This window comes from Peromyscus maniculatus, chromosome 1, assembly GCF_049852395.1.
Source record: "Peromyscus maniculatus bairdii isolate BWxNUB_F1_BW_parent chromosome 1, HU_Pman_BW_mat_3.1, whole genome shotgun sequence".
Lineage (NCBI taxonomy): Eukaryota > Metazoa > Chordata > Mammalia > Rodentia > Cricetidae > Peromyscus > Peromyscus maniculatus.
In genome coordinates, this window is record NC_134852.1 from 201,225,501 (window position 1) to 201,248,370 (window position 22,870).

Below are 22,870 nucleotides of genomic sequence, written 5' to 3' on the forward strand. Positions count from 1 at the left end.
TTTCTTCACTATTTATCACACACTGATCGTATCTCAGGAAGGTATACCTATGTGCATCTGTATACAACAAGAGACTAAAAAAAAGTAGAAATTCTTCCAATGGAGAGGCTTGCAATGCCAGTCCAATTGAAAGAATATTGTATGTTCATAAGCATCTGTGTGCCATTACAGTTGGTCTAATGTAATGTATTGTTGATTATGATGAAAAGAGATGAAATAAAGAAAAATAAATAGGAAAGCCAGGATTACATGGCCATTTGTTAGATAGGATATTTAGGGAGAGTTCTATCTCAAGGCAGTGAAACCCAAGAGAAGCAAAATTCTAATATAAGGACTCAGCCAGTTCACTGATTCTCCAGCAGAGTTAATATGTGGGGCATTATCTGTTGAATGTGCACACTTCCACGGTACAGAAGGAATGAGCCTCATGGCACCTGTTTCTGAGCTCCTAAGGCCTATGCTTTCCTAGGTCTGGTTGTTTGCCTTGGTTCATTTGAATTCTCTATGGTGTTTTCTTCTGGTGACTGCACTTAGGGAAGAGTGTGGAGAAACTAGACTAGGTCACACAAACATAACATGTTCAAAGTGCAGGAAAATCATGATGAGGAAGAAATGTAAATAAATCTTTTGACATTGGATGGTGTCTTAGTTACTTTTCTATTGCTGTGATAAGACACTGTGACAAAGACAACTTATAAAAGAAAGCAGTTTGGAGCTTATGATTTCCAAGGGTTAGATGGTGGCAGCACAGCCGAGCTAATGTCTCGTCCAGCAAGAAGCAAGCAGAGAATACATTAGGACTCATGTCAGTCACTGGAAACCTCACAGCTGCCCTCAGTGACACAGCACTTCCAGCAAGCCACACCTCCTAATTCTTTCCAAACTGTCCCACCAACTGCGGACCAAGTATTTAGCTATGGACCCTACAGGACCCATTCTCATTTAAACCACCACAGATGGTTTGGTGAGGCCTCTCTCCTTCTTTTCCTGGTGAATCTTCTCTTGTCCTGAAATGTAGTATAGAATAGTTGACAATGAGGGCTTTGGCAAGTAAGAGTGAAGAGATATGGTAACGCACTTGGACAAACACATTGGACTTGCAGTTGCTGTCGGCTTCTGTGGAGAGAAGATTATGAGGTCATGTCCTGCTAAACTGTAGCCCGGTAGTCATTTTCCCCTCAGGTATTTCCCTTTTCACTAACACTCCTCCTCCTCCTTAAACACTCAACGACAGAAATCCCACTCCCCCTTCCTTCCCTATGCATGTACCATCAACAACTTTGGCTTCCAAGGTCCACCAGCCAAACAGAATTAAATTGATCTTATCAAGCCAGGAATAACATATCTACTGGATACTATAAAATGCCCTCAACTGTAGTATCTTCAAGAATGGTTAACTTCTGAGCATTTAGTTAGAGAAGCATGGCTAATGGCTGCATCATTGGGTTTTAGAGTCAATTGCCTAAGGTCAAGTTCAGCCATACCAGGACTAGAACACTATGTTCACAGAGATAGTCCAACACCTACTTTATAGTGTGGACCAAATAAGAGAAAGAAAATCCAGTGGTGCCTACAAAGGGGAATGCATTACGGTGGAAGCTGATTTATTTCCAGAAATTTCGTGAGACATTTTAAGTGTTCAAATCATTGGAAAGTGGAGTTTACTATAGTAAAGGTTGAAGGATAAATACTATAATCTGATCCCACGGCTCATAAAAACTAGTGAATGAGATTCAACACTCATTAATGGGTTACAGAACAAAACCAAGAAAAACAACACAAATGAATAAGCAAGAAAACTTGTAACAAACTGGGGAATGGGGACTTGATGTTAAGTACTTTTAAGGCAAATTCACATGGATTTTTATTTCCCAGCAATAATGTGTCAGAAAACACAATTAAAACAAAACTTATGTGGCATATCTTACTCCAATACCTGACATGAACAGATGAAACAAAAGTTATTCAAGACATTTATGGAGACAAGCTTAATATTTTATTAAAAGCACTTAAGAATACCAAATTGAAAGGAGAAATTCACCATGTGCATTTATTGGGATCTTTAATAGTACAGAAACATCAATTCTCTGTAGGTAGCTGTATTTCAGTACAATTCTTTCCAGTGGCAATTGGAGACTTATCAAGCTGACTTTTGAATGCATGCAAAGACAGACTCACCTCAAGGAGACTAGAGTATGTATTCAGGGGTTGTGCTGGATAACTTATATCAAAAGTTATAGTTTTATTCTATGCTCCATTGTTTGTTTATTTATAAACAGATAAATATCATAAACAAAGACATGGGCAAATTGGCAATGGTGCATAATATAGATTAGAACAGACACATTAAAAATGCAGACTTGAACTTGATAGAATCATGAGAATCATGTCAGCACAGCCTGACTATGGGCAGCACTTACTGTGCTGGGACAATTAGCTATACATACAGAAGAAACAAAACCGGATCTGAGCTTTTTTCACATTTACAAAAATGAAATTCCAGTGCCTTTCAGATTTAACTTCGTAAGACAAACATTTACTTTTAAGAAGTAAATTTTGCAAGCTTCCTTTCATATCTTGTGGCAGGAAAGTTTCTCAATTAAGATGCAAAAAAAATACTAACTATAAGTGAATATATATAATATTCATAATAACTAAGATTAGTTGCTCATTAAAAGAAGACACATATGATATATGAAAGGATAAGCCACTCACTTATAGTGAATACTGTGGTGATATTTTATTTGTGCTGAATTTTGGTAATATTTTATTTGTACGATAATAAATAAAGCTTGCCTGGAGATCAAGGGGAGAAGGCCAGCCATTTTAAGTAAATAAAGAAGTCAGGCAGCACATGCCCTTAATCCCTTAGCAGGTAGGATCTCTGTGTGTTCAAGGCCACACAAGCTTGGTGACACACACCTTTAATTCTAGTACCAACCATAGAGACCTGGAAGTCTGTACAGACAGACAGACAGTGACAAAACTGTATAGGAAGAGGAAGTGAGGTAGCTGGGCTAAGAGCCAATGAGAGGGCAGAAAAGCAAGGCATATAAAATTGGGTAGACAGGAAGTCATGCTCCTTGGAAGCTGCAGAGTTGGTGAGGTGAGGTTAGCTGGTGGCTTTCCATATTTCCTTGATCTCTCTAAGACTTTAACCCAAATTTCTGGCTCTGTGTTTTTTTTTTATTTAATAAAACCATTTAGAAATTTGGCTACAGAATACTTGGAATGCTTACCCTATGTAAGGAGAGGGACATATGTAATACATAGGAAGAATAGGATAGGCAAAAGATAGTGAAAAAAAAAGAATGAAAATTCATACAATTTCAGAGGAAATGCTAATTGAAAATCTTTGGTCTGTGTCCTTATATTTCACAGTAATATGATTCCTTTTATTCTTTGTCTGGCAGACAGAATTGGGGACATTGTAATGTGGTAAGGTTGGAATTCAGTGGAAACCCTATAAAATGGAAACCCTAAAAAAATGCCTGGGAAGCAGCATAAAATTCAACAGCCATTTTAGAAACAAGCTGGTACTGCCTTTGATGCCAAATAAAAGCCAGTCCTAGGACCGAAAATTTCTTGGATATAGACTCTGGGGAACACTTGCCAGAAACCATATACACGGATGCTCACACATAATTATTTGTTAGAGCTAAATGCTGGAGATAATTCAAATATCCACTGATAGGAGAATGGATGAGTTATGTCATGTTGACATAACGGGATGCTATTCAGCCATGAAAATTAATGAACTAAAACTGCACTGAAAACATAGATAGAGCTTAGAAAAATAATCCTGTGTGGGAAAAATTCACATTAAAATAGGTTTATACAATACAATGCCATTTTAATGAACTAGAGAAACAGGCAGTATCAGACAACATTATGTTTAGAGATGTAAACATATGTAGTTAGGATTTAAACATGTGTGGTTGGATTGTTAGTTAAACCAATGGGACAAAAAAAAAAAACCACCAATTCTGATAAATCCTTAGCTTTTTGGATCAAAAGGGAATCAGAAATAGCTACAATGGAAAAAAAAGCAAGGATCTACTCAACAATGAAGCTGTTACTCACAATGTGTGTCCCTCTTCTGAAAGAGACCTAAAAAGAGACATATTTTTTTTTTTTATTTAGTGTGGAAAAGCCACAGAGTACACCTAGGCTGAATGCCAACAGCTTGAGTTCATTTAGCTGCCAATCAATAGAATTCGAAGGCTTGCAAGTCAACCCCTAAACCATGAGTGTGTGTGTGTGTGTGTGTGTGTGTGTGTGTGTGTGTGTGTGTGTGTGTGTGTGTGAGAGAGAGAGAGAGAGAGAGAGAGAGAGAGAGAGAGAGAGAGAGAGAGAGTAAAAGAAATGAGGTGAGAAACAGATAAAAGGGAAGAACAGCTATATCAATCACATATTCATGTGCAGAGATTTTTCTGGGAATTTGGATATTACCTATCTTCATGCACTTTATGGTTCTTAATGGCAGTCATCATGTTATTTGTTAATTGGCATAGTATTGTGAGATGATGGGGGCATGGGAGATAGATGTATAGGTGTCAATTAGCATGAGGATGGGATTAATTTTGTTTTAGGGTCTGTTAGAAGTTCTCTAGGCAGCCATCTTAAATCTAGTGGATTTGAACTATTCTAGAAGACTCTCAGATATGTGAAGGTCTTATCCATAGAATATGAAGTTAAGGTTGAGACAAGAGTTCATCCAGGCTGTGTAATTATTATACTGAATACTGGGGCCCCTTCTATTTCTTAATTTATTTTTCTTTTAATTTCATGTATGTGGGGCCAACCACTGAAGCACTGGAAACTCAGGTATCAACATTCTCAAAAAGGAATGATTCTCCCTCTATTAGCCAATAGCTCCTCAGTAAGGGGTTGGGCCTAGAGAGCATCTACTCTGCATATGCCATCATTTTTGTGTAGTTCTTAGGTTCCATGATAGAAGACAGCATCTCATAACATTCCTCCCCATCTTCCAGCTCTTACATTATTTCATACTCTTCTTCCATGATGTTCCCTGAACCTTGCTGCTGGTGGTGGGGTGTTAACTTAGATGCCCCACTTAGGGATGAAGAGTCAGATCTCTTACTCTCAGCACGGTGACCAGGTATGCATCTCTTCACTGATGGTTGTCCACTGTACAATGAAGCTTCTTTGATTAAAGTCAAGAGCAGTCCAACTCTGCAAATTTAAGTATAAATATTAAGGAGGCAATTTGACAGCATGCACATTTGGCAAAGCAACAATAATACATTCTACCCTAGAACTATGATCTCCCCTGCCACAAGCTTCTGATCAAGATTACAGTGATATTTATTTTCTGTTGGTTTTTATTGTGTGCTTTGTAACTTAGTTATTTTATCTATTGAATATAATGGCTTTTATGTACATATTTTGTCAACATAAAGTATTTCAGGGTTTTTTAAAGTGCTGAACTATAGTACTGAGGTTTACTGTAGAGCTTAAAGGGTCCAGCTGTAGCCTTTAATAGTTGAACAAAATGCAGTTGTTACTTCTGTAATCACAACTGCTTTTTCAACTGTAAATGGCTATTTGGTGTTCCCTTTCACATGAGCAATTCTTACAGAAGATGAAGGCTACTGAGGGGCATGTCCTGTGGGCTGGAAGGTGGAACCTGATTGCAGATAGCAATACTCCAGTGTGTCGCCCCAAACTTTTGTCACCCCTAGGAAAGTTTGCTTTCTCTTTATATTTATTGTTTCCCTAGGGAATGGATATCTGGCCTGCTCCAAACTCACAAAATACATGGTGTTTTGCGCTGTAGGGAAAAAAGTGGTTAAGAGCAGTTCCCTAAAACAACATATATTGTATTATTAACTTGAAAACTGCCTCAAGGGAAAAGGAACTCTGTGTTTAAACCTCCTTCATTTTTAGAGTCAGGAGAGCAATGTTCTCAGTGGAGGAACAATATTTTTAACTATGGTTTAGATGCATTGTAAGAAACTCCATTGTGTCTCATGTAAAGATTAGCTTTCCCTTGTCCTCTCATGTTAGTAATGTTTTCTGCTGCCACTTTGGGTAATTATCAGGATTATTGTTTTTGTTCTAATGAAGGTGTTTTCCCCCATTCCTTGGATGGAGCCATCTACTTCTACAAGTCTCTACATGCAATGGCTATACAGTAACCACATGTGAGGCTGGGTGTGGTCCAACACAGTTGCAATGACCATGGTTGAACATCTCTGCCTTAGAGGGTTTGATTCTAAATGAACTGGTTCAAATGAGCTCAAGAGGCAGCCAAGGATGGAAAGCTGGTTTCTCACTCCCAGTTTGTGTCAGACAAATAAGGACCCTTCTCTTAGTTTCATTTTGTCAGTAGATGGTGATTAACAGAGACCCCCAACTAATCAAGGGAAGGGAATATGAGTCTGTAAAATGCTAAGCCCTAAATGGGGCATTCATATCAAACCTCCCCCTTCCAAGGGTCAGGGATCATTGCGGCATTATAGCAGAAAAATTCACAGGGACAGAGGTGGTAGATGACTATAAGGAAACTCTTTTCTGGACACAGAAGTTCAGGTGCATACATGAACTCATAGCAGTTGAGGCAGTATGTACCAAACCTGTCCAGGCTCAGGCTAAAGAAAATCCCAGCTACCACTCAGCTTTTTGCAGATTCTGGGAAGAAGAGTAGTACCCTTTAAGGGTGTGGTCCCTGTTAGGTCTACCAGGCTCCAGTGGAAGGCCAAATATCCAGAGTATATGGATAGTTGCACTTGATGGTTTTGTTTGTTTGTTTGGTCTTGTCTTGTTTTGTTTTTTAAGGACACAAAGCTGAGTGGTTATGGAAAGGGGTGTTGATCTAGGAGTAGTTGGGGAGTGGTGACTATGATCAAGATATATTGTACAAATTTCTATAAGAACTAATCAAAATGAAAACAAAGAATGACTCCCCTCCAGATTCAGGCATATGAAAGAAGCATAGTTAATGGCAAAGCCTGGGGAGACCAGCCAATCTGCAAGCTTTTCTAGCAGTGTAAACATATATTTACAGCATAGACTTTCAGATTACACAGTGCAGTCTGGGAGAATGGGAAAAGCAGTTATGTACTCTGTGGTTAGAATTATTATCATCATCATTATTATTAGGAATAAAGTATAGACATAGTAAATGTGAAACACTCTAGTTCATACAAGGCTGCTCAATAAATGTTGTATTTTAAAGTGCTACCATTTACCATATGTTTCATTTGCCTTATGAAGTTGGATCCTTCTCTACTAGAATTCCTTTTTTATCTACTTGAAATTTGTCATTGTTTTATTTGTTTGTCTAGGCATGCACCTCTGATTATAAGCACCTTCTCTGATGTCATTTTTATATTCCCAGCAGTACCTTCTCACCCATGCCCCATTCATTAGCAGAAGGCTAATAAGCATAATAGACCTACTTCCAAGATGTGGTCTCTTTCAGGAGTTGTTCACTAGCTAATGTGGCCTGTTCTCTCTTACTTAGCTCCTGTGTTGTGAATTTTTATCTGATGGGCCATGTAACTAATTCATTTGTTGAAAGTGATTAAAAAAAAAAAAAAACCTCAAGTTAGTTTGGCAGAAACAAAAGGTTAATTTATAGTCTAAGGTAGCTGTCACAACCAAGAAAAGATGTGACTTAGTAGTTCAAATTTGGTCTAAGATCTGAGTCAGTGCCACTGAGGGTCATCTTTATGTCCTGCAGTATCTTGCTTCTTTTTTGTAGTTATTATTTTTAATCCCAGGCAAGCTGCAAGTCCTCAAGTCCAGGCCTTTCTCCAGCTCTCTTAGTCATCCCAGTAGAAGAAGGGCCCTTTCCTTCCTCTTACAGTATGTCTCATACTTGGCTTTGATTATTTATCATGCCATGTGCCCATTTTCAGTTAACCAGTGGATCACTGAACCTAAAGTAGGTCTAGATCACACAAGGATCCAATAACAGGGAGAGAATTGAACTCAAATGTGGAAGCCAGCTGTACTGGCCCAGGAGCAATAGGGATTTCATAAAACTGTAAGAATGGGCATAGGCAGGGAAATAATGAGCACATAATTCTATCAGATATAGAAACATTCAGCATTTCTCCCACTAAATTTTATACCATGTAAGGTTCTACACAAATATACACACATTCACATTGTTTCTCTTAACTCTAGAAACAGTAATTCAAGAACAAATCAATACTGACTTAACAAGATAGAAATTAATTGACTTCTTCTGGAGAGCCTGGAAGATGTCATAACTGCCTCTTCATATTCTCTTTAACACATAATTACAAACATTGACATCACCCTCTATTTCTCCAATTTATGTTTGTATAGAACTTAGAGCTAATATTAAAATAATACCATACTCGATGTCATTTTCCAAACTTTAACTTGGTTTTTTTTTTTCATCTCTTCTCTGGGTCTGCCAATCATTTGTTCATTCTTCTTATTTCCATCTTGAGTTTTCTTGCTCTTTCCTGTTCCCTGTGTTGAGAACGTTCTATCCTGCTGCTCTGTTCCAATCTCTACCTTCCTTCCATCCCATTGCTACTATCTTGGTTTTGTCTCTACTTGACACCTGTAATATCTTCCCTACTCCTCAAATGGTCCACCCTCCCTCTTCTTCTTAACCTCCCTGCAGTGCTGATGATCAGATCCTTCCTCAGAAGTCATTTCTAGTCTTACACATCTCACAGATGATGAAACACAAGGGAGACCAAGATCATTGCTTCATCATTAAGTGTGTACACTGCCTTGTGATGAGGTATGCTGTTCCAATTCAGAATGAGATGCTCTTTTTAGTTAGGGCAGTAAGTTAGTTCGTGGTCCTCTCAGTATAGACCCCAACTACTATTTCTGCTCCTGTACATGTTACAGACATGCTGGAGTTATATTTCTTCTGGTCAGCATCTGCTGTTCTTCCTCTTCCCATCTCTTCTCTCACCCTGACAACTTCACACTGACATCGTTCCCTGACTAGTTGCCACTCTTCCATGAAGCTTCCTTCGGTCACCCAAAAGTTTGTATCCAAAGTCAGTTTTACAATGTTGTAATAATACCTGGTCTTGGATAGTTTACTTATTTCAATTTTTATTAAATTTATTTGTGTCTGTGTGTGTCCATGTATGTCATGGTGTGTACTTAGAGGTTGGTCAGAAGACAATTTGTGGGAGTTGGTTATTTTCTTCTATCTTAGTTCCTAAGATAGTCAGATCTAGCAGCATACACCTTTACCTGCTAAGCCATCTTGATGACTCAGTCTGGATAATTTATTATGAACAGCAGTTTACTGGCATATAATTCTAGTGGCTTTTGAGAGCAAGATGGAGGAAAGTAGAATTTTACAAGGGCCTTCTTGGTGCTTCATCCTATGGTGGATGGAGAGAGGGGTGTAACAGAGGAGAGGCAAGGGGAGGGGAGGAGAGGGGGAGAATTAGCTCACCGATTGCTCAGCTATTGCTTCTGGACTGCTTTAGAATTCAAACACTTTCTTTGTTCCCACTTGAACTGTGACACATTCTAATTTCAATAATGAATGACTGTGATAATTTTTAATTATGATAATGTTCCCTAGTATAGGTACTTTGGTTGGCTCACTTGACCCATCAATAAACACTCATTGGATGAAATGAAATCCATCTTTGTGGCTTTACCTCTCTAGGTATTAGGAAGCTCATGCACTTGTCTGTTTTTTTTATTTTTTTTTTAATTTTTTTTTATTTTTATTTTTTTTTTTACGTTATCCAAGCCCTGTTTTAGAGACTGCAGTTAAGAGGGAGGGCCATCAGAGAGAGACATAATGTAAGCTGATAGTTAGCCTCATAGTTACAAGCTTCTGGGCCAGAAACCAAGCAAACAAAGACATACTTCTCCCCAGAACAGACCTAGAAGTAGCTTAAAGGGATTATTCTCATTGAAGGCAATCAGAAAGGCTGCCTAATGTATGATTCCAATTCTGTGACATCTTGGGAACCTGTGACTTCAAATATGGTTAAAAGATCAATGGTCACCAGAGGTTTGTGGGAAGAGGAGATATATATGGAACACAGATTTTCACAATGGTGACAGTGTTCTCTGTCATAGTATAGCACTCGCCACTTGTGTCTATACACTTGTTGAAACATGAAGATTGTATAAGAAAGCAGTGAAGCTCATACAAAGCATTGGCTTTACCTAATAATAATTATCAGCATTGACTCATCAGTTATAACAGATGTATCACATTTATGCAAGATTTAATAATATTGGGAATGATAAGAGGGTATGTGGTAAACTTTCTCAAGGGTGAAATTTCTCTGATATACATCTATTAGCTTTTGCAGTTATCTTTAATTTTAAAAATCGAAATAATGTAAGCATATACTATTTCTGTTGTCATTGATGAGTTCTTGGAAAATTTACCAGCATGTAATTTTGGAGTAAACTGAAAGGTCAGAAAAGGATGCTATAAGAGTGTGGTTAAGTTGATCCGAAGTAGAGTAAGTCTGAAATGTCAACATCTCTCTCTCTCTCTCAACACCTGCTTCAAATGTGGGACTTTTGGATCTATGCTTTTAAGAATCTATGAGAATCATTAAGTCTGGGACAAAGAGGACTTTAAAAGAAAAAGCTGAAAAATAAAATCACTATGTTCTTGATAAAGATCAAGAGCAGCTTTGTGTGTGTGTGTGTGTGTGTGTGTGTGTGTGTGTGTGTGTGTGTGTGTGTATACATGCACCATATACTTTTTTATTTGTATGGAGTTTAGAGGTCCTATGGTGTCCTTCTTTGGGCATTGTCCACCTTTTCGAGACACAGTCTTTCTCTGGGATCTAGGAGTCACTTGTTGGGCTAGGTAAGCTGGCTAGTGAACCCTAGAAATGCCTATGTCTCTGTCTCCTCAGCCCTAGGATTATAGCGTGTACCACATGCCCTGGCTTTTTATGTGGGTGCTGTATATCAAACTCAGGTAGCAGTGCTTGATAGTCCAGCACTTTTCTGACAATCTGCAACCCCTAACAGCCTGGATACTAGTAGGTTCCTTCCTCTACCAACCAATGAGATGACTTCCTTTCTCCCTGTCCTCCCACTTCGTGTGCACACTTCTGATGGGGGAGCTTAGCTATGCCTAGGGTACACTTCTCTCCCAAATTCTCCTGTCTGGTGAAATGCTCTCACCAGTCTCGAATCAGCAGTATGAGAGTGAATTCAGAGCCAGCAGATAAATAAGTCTATTTATTTTCATTTCAGTTACGAGTTTCATTTTTTTATTACTGTGCATAAACAAGGATTGGAAATAAAAGTGCATATGCAGATTTGTTTTTAATCCCCCAATTCCTGTCTGCTGGCTGCTATTCCTGAAATTGTTTGGCCTACAGCACCAACTGCCTCTGAGCTCCCAGCCAGAAGAGCAGAGAGAGCAACTGCTGGTTAGAGAGGGCGACACTGTGCTGGGGCCCAACTTTCTGAGTTGGCATGGTAGCCCTGGTCTTCCCAGCTTTGGCACTGATGGATTAAGTCATTGTTTTTGGCAGTACAGCATTTTCTGCCTAGGGCTGTGGGCAGAAAGCTGTTTGAGTCAGATGCTATGTACCATGCCATCTTGGCAATTCTGTGTTTTCAGCGTTTTAGTCAATGCAAGGAGTAAGAGAAATTGTAATTGAGGCTGCTTGTCTATAAATCATGCCACATAGAGTGAGCACGTCCAAGCATTGGGTCCAATAGAAACTTTTGTTCCTCGCCTGGGGGTGGGGAGGGAGGTTGTTAGGAAATAGTCAAAGGCATCTCTGTGGCTACTGAGCAATGCAGCAGGGAGGAAGTCGAGAAGGGATTCTAAGTTTCCCAGCCAAATTATGAACTCTAGATGGGAATCAGATGGTAGGGAGACGCATAGCAAGAAGTTATCAAACCATGTGATCCAGTTGGAAAGGGAAGGGTGCGCTAACAAGCAGAGGAGTTCCTATCTCTGACCCAGCCTCATTACTTTTATCCTGATAATTTGTCTCTATAAGAACACTGTAGTTTAGTATACTCGGTGCAATAATGTTACAAGTCAAAAAACAAAACAAAACAGCAATATCGTGGAAGGACTCATCCTCTCCATGTTATGCACACTGCATATGCTAAATATAGTCAAATTGAATGAAACTCTGGGGCAGGTAATATTTGTGACTCAGTGGGTGGGTAACCACTGCTCTTCCTGAAAGGGTTGTATATACTTTTCTGGTCTTGTATCTGCAGGAGTAGCAAGCTGGGACTCCAAGTAGGCTTTGCTGTTCTTTGAGTGGCAAACATCATTGGCATAAAACCTGTAAGTCACCAGCTAGAGGGGACTCCAGAATTGATCTTACGGGCCTTCACAACCATGAAGTACATTGATGACATGAAATGGGGATGGGAGCGAGGGCAGGGAAATGGAGTAACTTGAATCTTTGATGCACCTCTATTTTGTGAGTTCTACCTTGTTTGCTGGTGTGTGGAGTCTGCTTAAAAACCCAAGTCTCTACTCATTTTTCTCCTAAAGAGCCATTGGATAGGAATCTTCTCTCTGGACACTGTCCAGAGAGGTAGCAGGGAAGCCATGTGTGTGAATGCCTGTGCAACAGCATCTAGTTAGGGATTCTTGCAAGGGATGCTTTCAAACAAAACATGCAATGAAATGGGGCCTGTGAGTGTGGTGAATAATACTCTCAGCTATTGTGGGGTCAAGGACCCTTGCTTTGTGAGCACAATACCTTTATAGTTTTTTTTCCAATGTTTTCTTTGTTTATTTCCCTCTTGGATTTCTAGAGGAAATTCTTTTTGAAAATGTTTGCCTCTAACGGCTGTACTGAAGAGACTGAGGGAAAGGAGTATGTCTCATTCTCCACTTTCCTCTCTGTCAGGGCTGGGACCAGAGACAAAGGTAGCAACAAACTCATAGGGGAAAAGTGTCCTATCTTCAACAGAGATATTCCTCAGGAGGGCTATTTGTTTTCCTTGCTCAAACCTTGGAGGTATGTGTGCTTTGTTTGTGGAGGTAATTCCCTTGTGCAATGGCTTTTAGCTTCTCTGGCATCTCTCTTGGTTTCACTTTGAAAAAAACAAAACAAAAACAAAAATGAAAAACAGTATGTATACTCCAAGTCCAGCTCTGTGGGTAGAAGGAGAATCAGTGTGTGTGGGACCTCACAATACCAGCTTCTCTAGGCTACACTTAGTGTATTGGTGGGTACTGACCTACCTGGTTAGGTGTCTTCTAAGCCTGTTTTCCTGAGGTGGTTCTAGGAGCCCCTGAGGTACCTAAGCTGAAAGCATTTGTGTTTCCAAAGCCAGGACAACCTTGCTTCTCAGGTTTAGAAATTGCAGACTTGTTGAAGAAGTGGAAAGTTTTTGAAATTCACCCCAGAATTACTTACCTGAAGTCTTTAACATTCTTTGACAGTTTGGGGCTTCAGAACTTGTATCAACATCAACACTTCTTCTTTTAATAAGCCACCTGTGTCTTTGCCCCACTCCCAAACAAAATAGTTTGAACTCCTTCTGGGAGGTTGTTTTGTGTGGAAGTCATATCTTCAGGACTGGCCAGAGTACACATGGTAGGTAATTCATAAAAACTGGTTGAGACCTGACATTTCTTTGTGTGTAGAGTATACACACAGTCTGAAGAATAAGTTAATTTATGCAGCTCTTTGTTTTTATTTTTTTAAGTTTTGTATGTGCATGGCTTGTGTGTGTGTGTGCAGCTCTTTGTTTTTATTTTTTTTATTTTTGTATGTGCATGGTTTGTGTGTGTGTGTGTGTGTGTGTGTGTGTGTGTGTGTGTGTTAATGTGTGTGAGTATGGGCCTAAGTGTGCCACAGTGTTCATTTGAAGGTCAGAGGTGTCACTACTTGCCTACATCTTGTTTGAGACAGGGTTTCTTTGTTGTTGGCTGTAGCATATGCCAGGATAACTGGCCTGTTAGCTTCTGGGGATTCTTCTGTCTTTGCCTTGAATCTCATGGGAGCCTTGGAATTACAGACTCACACTTCCATATATATCTTTCTGTAGATTCTGGGGATCTAAACTTGGGTCTCCATTCTTGTGCAGCATGTGTTTACCCACCGAGCTAGATGCTCAGCCCAGTACTTGCAACTCTTCATGCACATGCAGACTCCTTCCAACTCAGAACTGAATTACAGCAAGCAATGCTCCTTCTGCAGGCTTCAAACCTTGAAGTCATCCTTGAGTTGTCAGTTTCTACCAAATCTATCCTCAGTGCAACAGCCCTCCCTGCTTCTCTTTTTAAGACATAGCTGAAATGTGGTCAGTTCTCTTTTCTTCCCCCACTACTGTGCTAATGAGATCCAGACCTCCTAACGCCCATGATTCCTTTGTTTCCCTCACACCTCACAGCTATTCTGTTATCTGGCCTTATTGATGTTTCCTACAGTGCTTTACAGTCTATCGCTGAGCCTATCTTAGGCATTCCAGTACATGTTGCATCCCCTCTTCCTGAATGCATGCAGGCATTGCTGCTCCTGTCCCTGTGAGCCCCACAGTTCCATTACTTTCTGCTCTTAGAGAGCCATCAGTGATCCTTGTACTTCCACCAACAGCATACAGCCTTGTCCCCAAATAGATCTCAGGAGATTCGGCCCTATAGGATCCTGAGGCTCACTCCCAGCTTTTTCTCTTAATTTATTTACCTGGATGTTTCCTGCTTGAACCATGCTGGTCTGCAGTGTTCCTCATATGCACCACAACAATGCCCATTCAGGGCTGTCCTCCTTGTCACACTTTCCTTCTGGGTGGCTCTTTTCCTCAGATGCTCACATACCACCCTTTTATTTTGCCCAGTTTCTGTTCGGTGAGCTCCTCAGAGAGGTCTGCCCTGGACACCTCAACAAGTTTCATGTAAGCACTGTGCCCTTATCCTGCTTTAATAGTCTTGGCTCTTCCTGTGTGGCATTCCGTAGCTGATCCTCATTATTCATGGATCCTGCATTTGTCAATTTGCTGACTTGTTGAAACATACTTGTAAGTCCCAGAAGTCAGTGGCATCAACAGATAGTGAAGAAAGTATGAGTCACCTGATGTTCAGATTTCCCATAGAGGCTCAACAAGGGCACACTGCTTCCTCAGCTCAGCTCTCCTGCTGCAAACAGTATCCTCACTGCAGTCTATTTTGTACCACATTTTTCATGTTTCTGCTATTGGAAATGTTTTCCTACTCAAAGTAATCCTCAGGCAGAGTGCAGAGTGGCTGTGTGATGTTCCTAAGCACAGGAAGGCTGTGATGTGCTTTGTGGAGTAAATGGGCGTGCTGCATAAGCTTCCCTGAAGCCTATAGTACTGTTTGCTGCAAGTTCAATGCTTGTGAATCAACGAAGAATGTTAAGTAAGGTGTCTTTAAGTGGAAACACACCTGAAACAAGGTCGTGCACTTATTGTTTGTTGAAAATGTCTTATATAGAGATTTATAGAGGCTTAATCCTGCATTTCTTTTAGAAGCAATGCTTTAGCATTTATTATATTATACCAGCACTCACACCGACTTTGCAGAGTGTGACTACTGAAGCTAGCAAAAATCAACTGTGTGCAGATGTGTTAGGGCTATAGAAATATACATTTGCTTATTGCCCATTTTTCTGCTACCATGTAAACTTCATGAAACTAGGGATCAGGTCTGTTTCCCAGAAGGGTCAAATATAGCCAAGAAATTATTATGGAAAAGCTACAAAATAACAACTCCCCTTTTCAGGGATTTTCATTTCATTATGCTAATGACCCCAGCTGGCCAGGGCCCTTTGCAGGAGGGATTATAGTTCTCAATCCCCTTGAGATGGCTCAACAAAGCTCACACAGTGCTCTGACTCAGAAACTCCATGTGTCTGTGCTGTGAATCTCTCTCTCTCTCTCTCTCTCTCTCTCTCTCTCTATATATATATATATATATATATATATATATATATATATATATATATATATATATATACCTGGTGGATATAGTCTTTGAGCACATAGGCCATGAATACAAAGATAAATTTGAACCTGATCTCCATACTATCTTTGTATAGTAGAACAAGTGGCTTGGTCTTCTCCCAAGATTCATTATTTGTTCCACAAAATAAAGATGACTGGAGGTCTTCTAAGCAGGGCTGCACTGGACATAGTACCTGGCACCATGTGAACATTTCCATACATACGTTCTTCATATTACTGTGTGCTCTGGGAGCCTGGTCTTGCAAATAAGGTCAAGGGGATATGAAACCAAGCCAGGAAGCACACCCTTAACTACTATTAAAGATCAGCACTGGACAGCAGTGGCTGGCCAAAGACTGAATTGCAAATATTAGACATTTGAGTGGCCAGGTGATCTCTGTCACAACTCATCTACAGATGAAAATGTCTGGAGGTGTTTTTAATCAACTTTCCTTTACAAAATCAATTCATGGGTCACAGTTTGGCCACCTTTTCTTTATATCAATGATACTAAACTTTTCCTCTATATTTCTACAACCGAGGGACTAGAAGAACACTTGTGCCCAAGTAGTCTATTCCCAATAAGTCTGGACTTCACTTTTAATCAATTAATTTGTTTATTTTATGGGACTGAGGCGTCAATGTTGCTGGAAATTTCAGTAGACTCAGAGTTGAGAGCCACTGATGAATAATTGAAGTCTCAAACAGGAGAACCACATAGCAGATGCAGTCTTCTGCCCCACCTTATTTTAGCATCCAGGGATCAGCACACTTAGAAGGCAGCACACAGATCTTGCCAGACTTCGGTGCTTTATGCACAGAGCCAATCACTGTTGCTTTTAGAGGGAAGCCTAATTATCTGTGTAATAAATAAATTGTACATTCAAGACATAAAGCCCAGCTGTTGCTTTTGATTTTAGCTGAGGCTATATTTTTGCTATCTCTTCACATTCCGGTGGTGGTAGCAGAACAGAATCGGCTCAAATGGAGCAGACATTCTGGCTCTGTGCTCAAAGGCCTCTAATAGAGGTAGAAGCAGGTTCCTAGGAGTCAGAGATCTTCAATTCACAGTCAAATTTTTGAGTCTAGTGCAGTGGTTTTCAACCCATGGGTCACGGCCCCTTTTGTGGTGTCAAATGGCCCTTTCACAGGGGTCACCTAAGAGCATCAGAAAACGTAGATACTTACATTACAATTCATAACAGTAGCAAAACTACAGTTCTGAAGTAGTATCAAACATGAGGAAGTGTGTTAAAGGGTCACAGCATTAGGAAGGCTGAGAACCACTGTTCTAGTGGTCCCTAAAGGAAAGTGTGTGATATTCTCATCTCTAAGAACTCCAGCTACTCTGTTGGCCTTGTCCATCTAGGATGACTTAAGCTTGTTCAGAAATCTCAAAACTTCCTCAAGAATTATCTAGAACAAGTTCTCCTTATGTAATCCATCAGCCCCGAGAGTTGGTGAAATTGCAGACATCTAGGCTCCAGGTCTGACCCACTGAGTTTGAATTTCTAGGATGCGACTGAGTTACACATTGTTCATGAAGAACCTTGGGTCCTCTAAAGTTCAGGAGTTGCAGTTGTGAAGCAAGCCCTTCATCTTACCTACATAAGAAAACAGAGGGTATTGCAATCTTCTTCCAGGGCTGTGGAGAGAGCTTAGTTAGTGAGATACATGCCTTCCAAGTGTATAAACCTGCATTTGACTCAGAACATGTAAAAAGTCAGACAGGTGTGATGGCATATGCTTGTAATCTGAGATCTAAGGTCCCCATGGATCCAGGCCAGTGAGGGACCCTATCTCATAAAAGAAAATCAAGGTGGGCAGTACCTGACAAATAACATGCAAGGTTGACCTTTGGCCTTTATAAGTACATGCACACATGTGCACCCACACAAAAATGTGCCCTAGCACATGCACATGAATAGACACACAAGTGTAGACACACAAGTATAGAGTCTTACACACAGAAACAGAGACACACATGCACATGTCACACACACACACACACACACACACACACACACACACACACACACACTACCTCAAAGCAGCATGATGAGTTTACTGATGTAGCTAGAACTTCAGCGTAGGTCTGTGTATCAGCTAACTAAAATTTTCACACCTTCAATGCTCACAACTCTAAGGTTGGCTGGATGACTTTTCTGGTCTCACTTGGATTTGCTCACAGGTCTGAGATCTCTTCTACCTGTTGTTTCCCTCCAACAGAATAGCATAGGTGTGCTTACCCGGCAGTGCTAACATCCCAAACATTGTACTTGTCCACTATTCTGAGAGACTGCATAGAGCTGGGACAGTGCAATCTGAAGTCAAAACAAGGAACAAAGGCCACCTGAGGAAGTAATTCTAGCTCCCCCAGGGAAATGTTCAAAACCCCTTGACAAAGAAAGGTCTTGGTTACAGGGAGGATAAATCTACCCACAGCTGCCTCACAGTCTTGGGCCTCTCCATGGCATGCAGATTCCTTTCTGAAACATCTTCCACAAAACTTAGGGAAACATTGGTAGTGCATGCCTCCTGGGTTCCATGCCTAGGATTATTGCTCTTGGATGAAGAATCAAACACCCACATGCCTACCTGAAGGGACCAGCGAACTCATCAAGTTTAAACCTCATCTGACACTTTAATTTCCTGATAATATCGCCTTAATCAAAGCGCTCATCCGTCTTCTGCTGAAACACATCACCTAACTCCCAGGAGAATCTGCTGTGATGGGAAGCAGCTCCTCCTGGCCGGGAAGAGTTCTTATCATAGAATATTATTTCTTACATAAAGTCAACATTTGCTTCAATCTGAATGTCAGTTTTAGTCTTACTTCTGCTGCTTGATACTATGAGGAAGAAAGCTTGGCTACTGCCCACCCAGATCAACACTTTTACACATTCAAAAACCATGGTCAATCTCCTTACTAGTTTGTCAGTTTTCTGTCCCATGTGTCTTTCCTCTTTGGGGGAACTTCTGAGCTATTTCGGGTTTGCTTTCTTAAAACCCTTTGCTCATTCCTAACGGCAGCTCAGAGTGCTATGCATGTCAAATTTGGAGCCAGATATTCTGGAATTGTCTTGGGGAATCTTGACCAAATTTAGAACACACACACACACACACACACACACACACACACACACACACACACACACACACACACGTTCTCCTTCAGGAAATGTGGACAGAAAACAGCATCACACAGATAATACTGTGCCAGATATTCTAGGTGACATATGCTGAAAGGTGGGTCAGGGCAAATGCTTGGTGCAGAGGTATAGGAGTGCAGGGGTGCCGGGTTCTTTCTGTCCTTTCTTTTACCTCTGAAAAAAATGACTTTGTCTGGGTCCATGCTGCTGCCAAAGGCCATATCTGGGTCCGTGGTCCTACTGCTGCCGGGGTCTATGTTGATATCCATGGTCTATGTTATCACCAAAGGCTATGTAGATGCCATGGTCTGTGCTGTAGCCTGAACTCCTGTTGATGTTTTTTGCCTTTGTTCCCTCCAAGGGCTATGATAGAGTCCGTGACATCTACAGCACCAGAGTCATGTTGATATCCATGGTCTGTACTGCCACTGGAGACCATGTTGAGATCCATGGCATGTGCTGATGCTGCCAGAAACCATGTGTAGGTCCATGATCAATGCTTCTGCTTACTGTAAAGGGCAAGGAAACTATTGTCATGGTATTGATGACTTCAGACTCACAGTTGAAAAGGAAGGGCATAGAAAGTTTCTGTGACAATCTACTCCCACCCTACCGCCACCGCCGAAAAATGTAACAGCCTAGACAGAAAACCATTAAAGAGAAATTTTTAAAAATTGTGATAAGGATGCCAAAATGTAGCTCTCCACAGTTGAGGGCTTCTAGTGGAAGTGCAGGTGGAGAAGGACTTAGTTTTCTTTAAGCGACTGGCCACAGGGATTTTGACCATGCTCCAGTGGTTATATGGACCACATAAATTAGACCTTTTTCTTTGTTTTCTTCTTTTTTGAAGGAGGAGGTCCTAAGAGTGGGGGACAGACTTGGGAGGACTGGGAAATGAGTGTGCTCAGGGTTCATATGTGAAATTCCCAAATAATCATTATGAAAAAACACTATGGAAAAAATAACTTGGAAATACACACTATTTTCCTTGTATTTAGGAATGAAAAAAATTATATGTCACAACAATTAAAAATAGGCAAGAGCACATGAATTTTAGAGAGAACAATGTGTGGGGGTAGCAGTTGGAGAGAGGAAAGGGAAAGAGGGAGTGATGTAATTATATTTTAATTTCAAAAATATTTTAAAAATCAAAGAATTTTGCATTTGAATGAACTTGTATTTTCTGACACATTCTTACTCCAAAAATCCTAAGCAACTTTAGATGCCTGTATTTTCACAGAGACTTGTGTTTCCTTTAGCGAGAACAGTGGCATCATTTCTTCTGAATTGATGGTGGCTGTTATTTCTTTGATAGAGATATTGATTTATATTAAACAATCTAAAATTTAAGTTCTTCTCAGCTTAGAATTAGGCAGTCTAATTCTCTGAGAAGAAAAAAACAAATCTGAACTTGGAATAGAGTCTACGGCAAAATGCATGGTGTCAAGGCCTGGAAAAGTAGGCAGGAAGTCATATGTTAACAAGAGTGTGCAATATGGAGCCAAAGCCATTAAGGAAAGAGAAAACATGGGTGGAAAGGCAGGGAGGAGAATGTGGATCACACCAGTACAGTAATCTCACCTCGCTGAGAAACAAGCCTTTTTGCTCAAAAGGTATGGCTTAATATGAGACATTTCTGAATTGTAATATATAAAAATGAATAGACTCTGATTGCAGAGGGAAATGGTCAAGGGAATAGCACTGTGGAGACAAAAGAGTGAATTTTAGTAAATACTACATAAATTGTTTGCAAGATTGTTTTACATGACTATTAGCCTAGAAAATACTCTTCAGCATAAAAGAGGATGAAATGAATTGTGAAAATGATTTGTAAATAAAGGCACTAGCTAAACTCAAGATACAGTGTCTGCCATTCATAGTGTACCCAAATGAGCCATTATTCCTGTGAGGTTATATGAACTTGTTTTTCTTTAAACATCAAGCGACTAACAAAAAAAAGTCACCATAGTTTAGTAAAATGAACACTGAGCTAGAGTTGGGGCCCTGGGTTTTGAATTTCACTTCACAACTAACTAGCTGTGTCATTATGCAGGTCAGCCAGGTTTTCTGATATATCACCCATGTGTCAAAGCAACTGTCTGGACCATCTCCGAAGCCTCTTTCAGCTGTTAAAAATGATGGTTCTCTGATCCTACAAGGCTGGCCAGCTGCATGTAGCTTCTGGGAGAATTTGGAGAACTCAAAATCATAGATGGGATTTTTCTCTTCTAGTATCTTATGTTATACTTAGAGAGATAGTCTGAAGCATGTGTATTCCTTCTAGATGTGATACCCAATCCCTAGTTATGTATCTGACATTGCAAAGTAGTACATGAAAAATATTTCTCTGTGGAGAAAGAACTGAAATAAGTGTATCATTGGTGTAGAACAATTTTCTAGATGATCCAGGTCACTTAAAGATTTGTAAAGAATTTTATCATTGATTCTAAGCACATACATATTTTAGAAAAGACTGCAAAATATGCTCAGAATTTTTAAGTTGAATATTAGAGATGTGGGCATATTTGCCCTTTTAAACATTTCAAGGTCAAACCCCAGATTCCCAGTAGAACACTTTATTCCCTTTGGCCTTTAGGTATGCTTTGATAGAAAGCTTTGAGAAGTGTTGAGTGTGAAATTGTTTGTTTTATTTATAGGGTACCCTACCACTCCCACCCTCAGCTTCTTTCAGAGGTAAATTTTATGAAGTTTCCTCTAAAAGCATCTCCTTGACTTTAGAATTGTAATTTGCCTTTTTAGATTTTTGATAAATAAGTATCCATCTGCCTATACCCCCCCTCCCATTTTAGTTTCTTTCACTTAGCTAAAAGCCAATATGTAAATCTTTTATGCCCTTACAGCATATTTTGGTAGTGGTGTCTCTTCCCCTTCCTCTTGAATCCTTTAAACCACTTTCTTTGGATCTCTTTCCATCTCTGCTTTATCATCATTGAGTTCTGGCCTTTGGATCAATGCATGATGATCTGGGCCAAGTAAATTGTACTCTTGGAGGGGATGACATCATCTTTCTGTTTTATTTCTAGCATCTCTCCTAATGATAAGACTGTTTCATCCTGGTTATCTACAAGATTGAAGTGGGACTTACACTTCATGCCAAAACCTACTCACCCATGATGACTCAGCTTTGAGCCATCCCAGAGGGCAACGCTGAGCATGACTCTTCCCTGCTTCTTAAGTCTTTTGTGCAGCACCTACCTGCTGGCACATCTCTCTTCCTGCCTAGTTTTTGACTTTCTAAGAGTATCAGAATGTTATGTTACTCATAACTTTCACCACCTGTGGAATTGCATGGCTTTGAGCCTAGCACATATTAGGTATTCAGCTAATACTAAATAGATTGGTGAATAAAATACTCTCAATTCACTGACTACAAGTGATATTTTAATTCAGTTCTAAGATTCCCAATTAACTCAATCAAAAGCAGTTCCAGTGTTAAAGAACAATATACATAATTAAAGAGAATGCATTTTATAATCTAGAGATTTAGAAATGGGATAAAAGAAACTGTGTGGGGGAGATGCTCAGACAAAATAAGAGACAATTAAATTTGAATTTTAAATACCAAAGTGTATATCCAATATTTCATAAGACAAAGTGTTATTAATATTATTTTTTCTAAAATTCAAATTAATTGATAATTGCATATTTTATTTTCTAAAATCTAACAACCATACTTCTTGAGGCAAGTTTCAGGGACAATGAGACTAGTGGCCCTGAGGCAGCATCTTGCCATCTGAGTCAAACATATCTTGTTTCTGTTGAATTATTTTAGATGTTTGATTTTT

At 39.8% G+C, this 22,870-nt stretch overlaps 1 protein-coding gene across 1 annotated transcript in view; it reads left to right on the forward strand.

Annotated features, from left to right (window-relative positions):
* Sorcs3 (sortilin related VPS10 domain containing receptor 3) overlaps positions 1–22,870 on the forward strand; it is a 627,324-nt gene that overhangs the window by 380,510 nt on the left and 223,944 nt on the right. The window lies entirely within an intron of this gene.